Here is a 9,730-nt window from a genome sequence, read left to right as displayed (position 1 = left end):
AAAACGTCACAAAACCTTGTATGCGAATGAGGTGGCAGTGACTAGGATGTGATGAGGCAGCACGATTGTGATGATTTAGTTCGTCACAAAGTATTTAGTGGCCCAACATGTGGACTAAGCCCACTTATAAGCCCATTTCATTTTTCAAATTTTAGACTTTTTTTTACCCATTTGAAGCTCATTATTTCTTTTGCACTTAAGCCCAACTATAGTGGGATGAAATTATTTAAAGCCCAATTTATTATGTATTGCGAGCCGAAATTATTCGAAGCCCAAATCATTTTTTATAGCGGGCCAAAATTATTCAAAGCCCTATTCATTGTTGCTGGTTATAAGGCATGTATCCACTTGGGCCTTAACCATTTACTAATTCTTAAGTAGACCTGACAAATACATACATCATAGCCCAGCCTATATGCAAATTCAAATCATCATAGCCCATGAATACATTAAATCCCAACACAGCCCATGACATTCATCACAATATTAACCAAATAACTCATAGAAAAACAGATTCATCACTTGTCAGATTCATCACTTCACCAACAGAAGTCACATGTTCCAGAAAAGTTACAACACAATCACATATATCATTGCCAAGTACCACACTCAGGCTCACAGGTTCCAGAAAGGTTACAACATGTCACATGCATCCAAGCAAAGTAGCACAACGAACTAGTATAAGGTCTATCAAGATAGTTTCAGTCCACAGCCAGCAGCTAGTTAGCAAATGAAAATGTTAAGTCTTAGAACCAGGTGGCAAAGTTATCCAACCACATGAACTTATTGGGAGTTCCAGGTAGGAATGTATGCACCAAATGAATCTGAGTTAAGAAATCACCTATTCTTTGTTGAGGCACAACAGACGACGAAAAAGAGCATTGGTCTCCTCTCCTTGCTTCTTCAGAGTCGCAATATCTTCAAGCTGCTTCTACTTTCATGCTTCGGATTCCTGGATCTTCAACTTCATGGCTTCCAATTCGTTCACCTGTATCTCAATTTGATCTTGAAGTGCGGCAGCACCCTGCTTCAGCATGAACTTCAGCTTCAAGTTCTTGTACTCTTGCACCAACAGCAGATGTGACACTCCTCTTTGGGGCTGCTGTTTCAAAGCCGGCATTTTGCAGAAATTTAGTTGATGGCAAGACTTGTGCAACAGCTTCAGTAGCACTCTTTTGTGCTTGCCCTTCTTCTACAAGCTCAGCCATGATAGCTTTCATATGTTCCTAATATGATCCAACAAATTACATTGCATTACTATCAAAACCACAAGTTTGCCTAATAGTTTATCATTCATCAATTCAGCAAAGAAAAAACAGTCAAACAAGGTCCTCCAATCATTATTTTGTCATCAGCTTGCTATAGAGCTAAAAAATTTGGGCATCACAACCACTGATAATTAAGAGATGAATAAGAGATAAACCAAGACTGCACTGCACACAAATATGTGACCAAATCTGAATGTTTTCAGCAGAATGCAGCTAAAACAAGAGGCTCAAAAACACAGGCAACTTAGGCTCAAATAAGTTTTAACAGGTGGCACAAATGAACTGGAAGACATAAGCTGAATTTAGCCTAACAAATAAATCAATGACAGCATGTATACATGATTGACCAGGCATGGAAAGGACAAGTCTCAAAGCTACAAGCATTAAAAGTAAGCACAAGTTTCCAGATCTAAAACAAAATTAAACAGTAGATCATCCCAATTATGAATTGAAATAAAATTTTTTTATGCAAGCCTTGCCTTGCTACATGCATATGACTGCATGAGAGAGGGAGATAGCTTCCATTCAGTCATCAGTAATTGGTCCAAAGTGCAGGAATTTATACTACTGTCTTAGGGTGTATAATTAACACAAATTAGGACTCCATGTACATGTCAGGTTCAACAGCATACATTTTACCACAAGTGCACACTCGAGCAAGATAGTTTAGCAAATGCAAGAATTGAACTTACAATAGCTTCCTTAACGGGCTCATTAAGACCAGTCTTCCTACTACAGTGAAACTCCTTGAAAAGATCAATCGCAGTGGGCGGCGCATCTTTATATTTATCTTGCTTCTAAAATATAATGCAAACAATTTGGAGTTAGTTGATGGATAGTTATAGATATTAGCAAGATTTCAGTTATTGCTCGTGTTAAAGGTAGTAAAGACATGTCTATGAAAGAAAGTACAGTAATATATGCATACCAAGCATAGGTCAATTGTTGAATAATGGATGAAAATATTAGTATGTATGTCAATGCAGATTGTAATATTAGATTAATGCAACCTAAATTCTACAGCAAATAGCAGTATGTTTAATGAGTACAGTCACCTCTGGACATTGTCAGACTTGTTTAATGAAAGAAACTAAAGTAAGATAGGCATACCAATCATATGCATGGCCAGCAGCCCACCAGCCTAAGGTATTTGGATCTAACTTCAAAAATGCTCTTAATCAAAGTAGAAAAGTGAATTCTTAACTGCTAACGATACATGATTGAACATTTGATGAAAAATGTCTTAAATTACAAGGTTCTATGCAAAAGTAGATTCGATTAGCATGTGAAAAACAGAGTAGCAACTAGCAGCATGTTACAGCACTACACCAACTTGTAAACTCAATAAAATGAACACAACAAGAGCCTGTCACACAAAAAACTTCTGTATCTTACCACGACATGAGTCCGCACAATGTAGCAGCGAGAACCTATCTTGTGAGCATACTTAACTTTCCCACGATTCACTTTGGCCTTCAGGCACTTCTCCTGTAAAAGGCATATGTCAGTACACAACAGGAAACATTGCCCATAGTGGAAACAGAGAAAATTAGATAGTAAAAACATATAAAACTTAGATATGCGCATCTAGTCACCATGGTAGTACCACTATTCTTTCTGTTTGCTAAAAAAGAAAAATTGGTTCAGGAAGTGATAAATGAACTGAAAACTTGCAGGTTAGCATGGACAAGACATGTTTCAAAGTTGCAGGCTTAAAGTTGATCACAAGTTTCCATCTCTTCATCAAATTTCAACAGCAGGTAATAACTCTTCTTGCATGACTGGGAGTATTTATGCACGACTATCAAAACTCCATCCCACAACACCATTTTCATCAACCAACAACTTTAAGCATGGAATTGATTACTTCTGAATTTTAGCTTTAAGCAGGGAATTGATTAGTTCTTAATTTTAACTAGACCAGTACTTCTGAATTGTAAATAGAGCCTAGATGATCACATTAATGGCATACATAACCAAAGCGCAATTTACAATACCATGCAATGAACACAACATTTATTTAAGCACCAATTAAAACTGCAACATGAGACTTATTTCTGAATAATACAACTTCCAACAGCATTCAACTCCATACCCTATGCTTCGGGCTCGACCTCATCTCCACAAGTGCTTTCCATTGTTCATCAGTCATACTCTTCAATGGTGATGTTGTTCTGACTTTGTTTGCTGGTACACCATCAAAGTAATCCTTCTTGAGCTTGTGCCTCATTTGCCGCTGACCACACTTGAGCAGATCAGAGCAAGCATATTGGACTGTCTTGTGGTTAGGATCCATGGAAAATTTAACCTAGGCAAGAGCATTTACATCAGAAAAGAGGCACTCAAACCATATAATAGCATATACTTTCCAAATTTCCTTCGTCATCCCAAAGTTCACTGTCCAAATGTCCTTGCACCAGAAAACCTTCACATGTATCATCTTGGTATGACAGACCGGAGCCATTGGGTCTTTCATCATTGTCGCTTTCAGCCACATTCCACGAGTGCCTATGTGAAAACTTTTGAACAATTCTCCAACTTTCAGCAATCTTGCTGTCATTAACTTGCTTGGTATCTTTCAAGTAAAATACCTTTGTTGCCTGTGCTGCTAGAATAAAAGGATCATCCCTGTACCAAAAAAAAATTCTGTGGTTGATGCTTCTGAAAAATCCATCATCCTTCATTCTAGACTTCTTGCCATTAGTATCAAACCAGTCACAACGAAAGAGAACCACTATTCGGCGGTTGCTCAATCTGAGTTATATTGCAACTCAATTATTTGTTTCAAGCAACCATAAAAATCAATATAATCTTCATCATGTGAACCCTCAGACATTACTCCTCTGTTTTGAGTTCTTCTATTTTTTTCTCACGGCTAGCAGTGTGGTATCGAACACCATTAACAAGACATCCTGAAAATATGTGAACTCACAGATCCGGCTCACATGCCAATGCATATAGGCCATCAGGAACATCTTTTCCCTCCACAAAATGAAGTTTTGCAATCCATACAATTGAATGTCCAAAATCAGGAGGTGCAAAGTGGACTTAAATATGAACTGAATTAGACAATGCAAGAAATATTTCTTCAATAAAACTATGGACCAAAACTCACATGTTTCTTAAACCAGGAGGAAAATTGCTTCTCAAGGGCTTTTTCAACATCAGGAATTCCTTCACTCTCTAACTCTTTCCTGTATATTCTGCAATATTTAATTCATATATTAGAGTCATAGTCAATTTATAGGCTATATAAAAAATTTAAAAGTGTAGAAGAGATGACGTACTCCATATATGACTCCACCTCAGGACAATTATTTAGCACATACCAAACCATTTTGTCATTGTCACGTTTGAGATATGTGACAGTGGAGGCTCCAAGTAAATCAACTCCATGCTGGAAACCAGATAGATCACCCTCATGCAAATCAACACGCTCTCTATTCCTACCCTCCCGATTGTGTCGTGTGTCTACATCATCAAAGTACCTCGAGCAAGCAGTCAACCACTCATTGGTTACATATGCTTCTCCAATGGATCCTTCAGGTCTTGCCATGTTCCTCACAAAACGCTTCAAGGTGCACAACCTTCTTTCTATTGGGTACATCCATCCATATTGGACAGGACCTCTAAGGAGTGCCTCATCAGGTAAATGAACAACCAAGTGCAACATGACATCAAAGAAAGGAGGAAATATTTTCTCAAGCTTGCAAAGAATGATCGGGATTTCAGCTTGCATTCTATGCATAACATCTACCTTTAGAGTTTTAGCACATAATTGCTGAAAGAAGTTACCTAAATCCGCAAGTGCTTCATATATGCCCTTAGGCATGATTCCTCTGATAGCAATAGGTAAAATCCTTTGGAGTAAGATATGGCAATCATGAGTTTTTAGTTCTTGGAGGTTGCATCCATCCGCAGTAATGTGAGTTGCTAAGTTAGAAGCATATCCATCTGGGAATTTGACACTTCTTATAAAATCACAAAAAGCAAGCTTCTGGGTTTTATTCATTGTGTAGGGGGCATGTGGAACACTGTACTTTTCTCCATCACACTTCAAGTGTAAATGTTTTATTATACCCATGTCCTCCAAATCAAGCCTAGCATTGATAGTGTCCTTTGATTTCTCAACAATGCCAAGAAATGACCTTTGCTTCCAACATTGGTCATCTTCTTCACACTTTCTCTTTTTGCTTAGATGATGTTCTCCTGGTCTAACATCCTTACTCTCTCCTATTGCTACATAAGCTCTTGTGTACTAAATTCCTCTAGCTTCTTCTTCTTCAACCCGACCATCAAAACACTTCTTTTTCCTCCATGGATGGTCCCTTGGAAGGAAACGATGGCCAATATAACATATTTTACTCCTTATTCTTTTGGAGCAAGGATTTTTGTCACAATGAACACAAGCACAATAACCTCTTGTGACTCTACCCGACAAAGTGCTCAAAGTAGGATAATCATGAATGCACCATATAACAGCAACATGCAGATCAAACATTTTTCCACTAGATGCATCAAAAGTACTAACACCTTTCAAAAAATCTAGCAACTCATCAACAAGTGGATCTAGAAAGACATCACTATCCTTTCCTGGGCATTTCAGACCAGGGATGAGTAGGCACATCATGAAGTTGTATTGTTCCATGCAGACCCTTGGAGGAAAATTGTAAGGCACAAGAAATACTGGCCACATGCTATACGGGGAGTTCATTTTCCCAAATGGATTGAAACCATCTGTCACAAGGCCAAGTTTGATGTTTCTTGCATCTTTTGCAAACCACTTGTATTTTCTATCAAAGTCTTTCCATGCCTTGCCATCAGCTGGATGGCTAAGCTCATTCTCCACCGGTTTTCTCTTCACCTTATGCCACTGTACATCCTTTGCCTTTTTTAAGCAAATATTCTCTTCAGCCTTGGAATCAATGGAAAATGCCTTAATACATTATGAGGAATCTTCTTTTTTCCATCTTTATCTTTTCATCTTGATTCACCACATACTGGGCATTCATCTTTTTTGGCATGATCCTTTCGAAATAAAACACAATTGTTCGGGAACACATGAATTGAATCATATCCAAGGCCCAATGAATAAGATTCTTTGCTTCACGGTACAAAGAAGGAAGAGAGCAATCTGGAAATGTCGATGATAACAACTTTAGTATCACAGTGAATGCAAGGTTGCTTATTCGATAAAATGATTTGATATGAAGTAACTTCACCACAAATGAAAATCTTGAATAAGCTGAACCGGGGTAAAGTTCCTTCTTCATTTCTTCTAATACAACTGCAAACATAGATTTCCGTCCACCTCCACCTCCATCTTCTTGTTCAGTTGTACACAACTCCTCTACCATTTCATGGATCCGGTTATTATCAGGGTCTTCTTCCTCCTCATTATACCAACATCCTCATTGAAACCAATAGGTTTATCCAGATGGCCTGCTCTATCATCTATTCCAGCATCGAATGGTTCTCCATGATATATCCACCTGTCGTATGTGCTACACATCCCATGAATATATAAGTGATCCTCCACAATTCCTTTATATCCATAAACCTGATTCAAACAATGACGACATGGATAACACATCTTTTCATCCTCACCAAATCTCTCTGAAACAAACTCCATGAACACACTAACCCCATCCTGATGTGCCTTGCTGAATAGCCTACTATTGATCCAACTTCTGTCCATCTGCATAACATTGAAAAAAGAAAATTATTTCATTGCCCAAAAAAGATTTGGTGTACTGGTCATAGACAACAAATGAATCTGTGGAAACACTTGATACTCTAAGCATAAAGTTCAAATTCAGTGTTGCTAGTCATTTGGTAAGCTGATCAAATTATTCCCCTTGGCATTGCTCAACCATAAATTATTCCCCTTGGCATTGCTCAATCTACTAGTTACTACTAATTTCATAACAAAGTACTTGCCATTGCTAGATTGAATACAATATTCTAGTTTAATCTTTCATAAATCTATGATTTCAACAAAACATAGAGCACTACTAGAACTGGAGGCTGTAGAGTTTCAGAGCAACGCGTGTAGACTACATAAGGACCAACATAGAGGGAGGATTACCAGGCCTCAATGGTGTGTGTCGATGTTGATGGGGGAAGACCGGTGGCGTTGATGGGTACGCGAGGTCTACGGGCTTGCGGGGTCTACGGATGCCGACGCAGGGGGCGCGCAGGCACAGGGGCAGCACGGGGTCACGCAGGGCGCAGAGCCTGCTCGGGGAGCAGAGGTCGCGCGGGGCCGGCGGCGCATCGGCATGGAGGAGCGTGGGGGAAGTGGCAGTGGCGAGCCGGCGGCACCATGATGGTGAAGGCCAGGTGAGCGCGGGGGCAACCGCAGTGGTGAGCTAGCAGCGCGACGATGGTGACGGTGAAGGCTAGCGGCCCCTACCTACCCTGCAGCTTCTCACACGGGGTTGGCGGCGCACAAGTACGGAGGAGAGCTGGGGTAGCAGCAGCCACAAGCTGGTGGCGCGGCGATGGTGAAGGCTAGGTGAGCGCGGGGGCAATGGCAGCAGCGAGCCAGCAGCATGGCGACGGTGAAGGCCAGCGACTCCTACCTACTCTGCATCAAGAACACATATCTTCTAGTCCAAGTGATTTAGTCCAAGAATGTTTTCTTAATATAAAACTTGGAAAATGGATCGAAGTATGCAAAACCATGTTCCTAGCCTAGTGGTAGGAGCACTCATCGCAATTCAATTGGTCTTGGGTTTGAGTCCAGCGGGAGGTCCAGTAGCCCAAATTGGATCCTGATGCTGGGAGCGCTGGGCACATATTTTGTGCTGCGTGATAACAGGCTGTGGCCCAGCTTGGAACTTAAGGCTGGGCTCTGCTGTTGGGAGTGACTGCCCAAGTTTGGAAGATCTAAGATGGGCTGAAGCAGAAGGAGTTTGGGCTTGAAAAAAAAGAGAGAGGTAAAAAGCACGTGGGATCCACTTGACAAGTGGCAGTGGGATCCCCTCTGTTAGCAAAGTTTTTTTTTGGAAAACATATACATGACGAATCAACACCGTCATAAATTTCTAACGTTTGCATTTGCCTTTATGACAAAAATAACATTCATCACGAAATCGCATTACACTAGTTTGTGACCATTTCTAGTTGGTCTTAGCAACAAACACATAATTTTCGTCAGTAAGCCATAGTGCCCCATGTAGAACGTCATAAACAAGGTTGTCGATCATAATGACAAATAGCTCAAATGTCATGAGAAATTCGTCACAGAAGCTCCACTGGTGAAAAAGTGAGCATTAGTCCCGATTGGAAAGACGCATTGTCGTTGTCAAGAATCACGGGTCAAGACTATGGCGAGTAAATTTGTTTTCTATGCGCGTAAGGCTCGGATGGTCGCACGAGAGGACACGGGGTTTATACTGGTTCAGGCAGGAATAGCCCTATGTCCAGTGAGGGAGGCTGCTCGTGTTACTCGTGCGGAGTTTGTAGTAGCGGTTACAAACGGGCGAGAGAGGGAAGCTGGTCCCAAGTCTCTGTGGGTGTGCACTGATGCTCGTGTGGAAGGATTGTGAGTTTGGGGCTTGTTCGGTTTGCTTGAGAGCCGTCCCTCTCTCAGGCCTCCTGGTCCTCCTTTTATAGTGTAAGGAGGACACAGGAGTTACAATCGAGCCAGGAGTAAAGGGAAGTAAAAAAGGTAAGCAAGGAAGTAAAAGCTCAGGGCGAAGGACCAAGCCCCCGGGGTCGCCGCCTTCCCTTCCGGTTTCTGTCTCCTGTCAGCATGGCCACTAAAGAAGGATGGTTGTCGTTGGGCCCTATCGACGACCCAGCGATCAGCCACTGTAGCCGAGCATGCGAGACGTGCGTGGCGACCGACCGCTGTAGCCATGCAAGATGATGATGATGACTGGCCACTGTAGTTGTGCACGTCACGGATGACGAGAGACCTCTGCAGCCTCACGTGCTGACCGGGAGGCGCGGCTAACACGCCCTTGCCGCCGGGCCGAGTGGGAAACCGGGCGGCGCACCCTCCTTTGTTAGGCAGCATGGATGATGAGTACTCTATGACGAATGTCACAGGGGAAGGTTAGGACGGTGCTGCTGTAGCCCTGTGCAGTCGTGGCTACAGTGCACCGCCCGAAAACTTTGGCTGGTCACGTCGAGGAGCGCGGGCGCCTCTCTACGTGTTAGAGCCGTATTCTAGGCATGGGCGCCCCATCGGTCGCATGTATGGCGAGATCGGTGGGGGCCCATAAGATCTGCGCCCTCGTCTGCTGGTCCACGCCCATCCTTAGGCAAGGCGAAACTCTATCCTGTGGGTCCGGATGCGTCCGACCCAGCGTCCCGGGGTCGGTCGAGGTTGAACCCTGCAGTGAGGGGTCGGGCGCGTCCGATCCCTTGCGCCCGGGGGTCGGGCGAGGTGGAACTCTCTCGGCGAGGATGAGGAGCGGCCTCGGGGGGTCGGGCGCATCCGACCTTGTGAC

The 9,730-nt window shown here is 42.4% G+C and overlaps 1 pseudogene; it reads right to left on the bottom strand.

The window, feature by feature from the left end:
• Positions 1-502: 502 nt before the first annotated feature.
• On the bottom strand, positions 503-7,887 carry LOC117852463 (uncharacterized; annotated as a pseudogene).
• Between the last annotated feature and the right edge of the window lie 1,843 nt (positions 7,888-9,730).

Source organism: Setaria viridis, chromosome 4 (assembly GCF_005286985.2).
Source record: "Setaria viridis chromosome 4, Setaria_viridis_v4.0, whole genome shotgun sequence".
In the NCBI taxonomy this organism is placed as follows: domain Eukaryota; kingdom Viridiplantae; phylum Streptophyta; class Magnoliopsida; order Poales; family Poaceae; genus Setaria; species Setaria viridis.
This window is presented reverse-complemented; position numbering and strand designations above follow the sequence as displayed.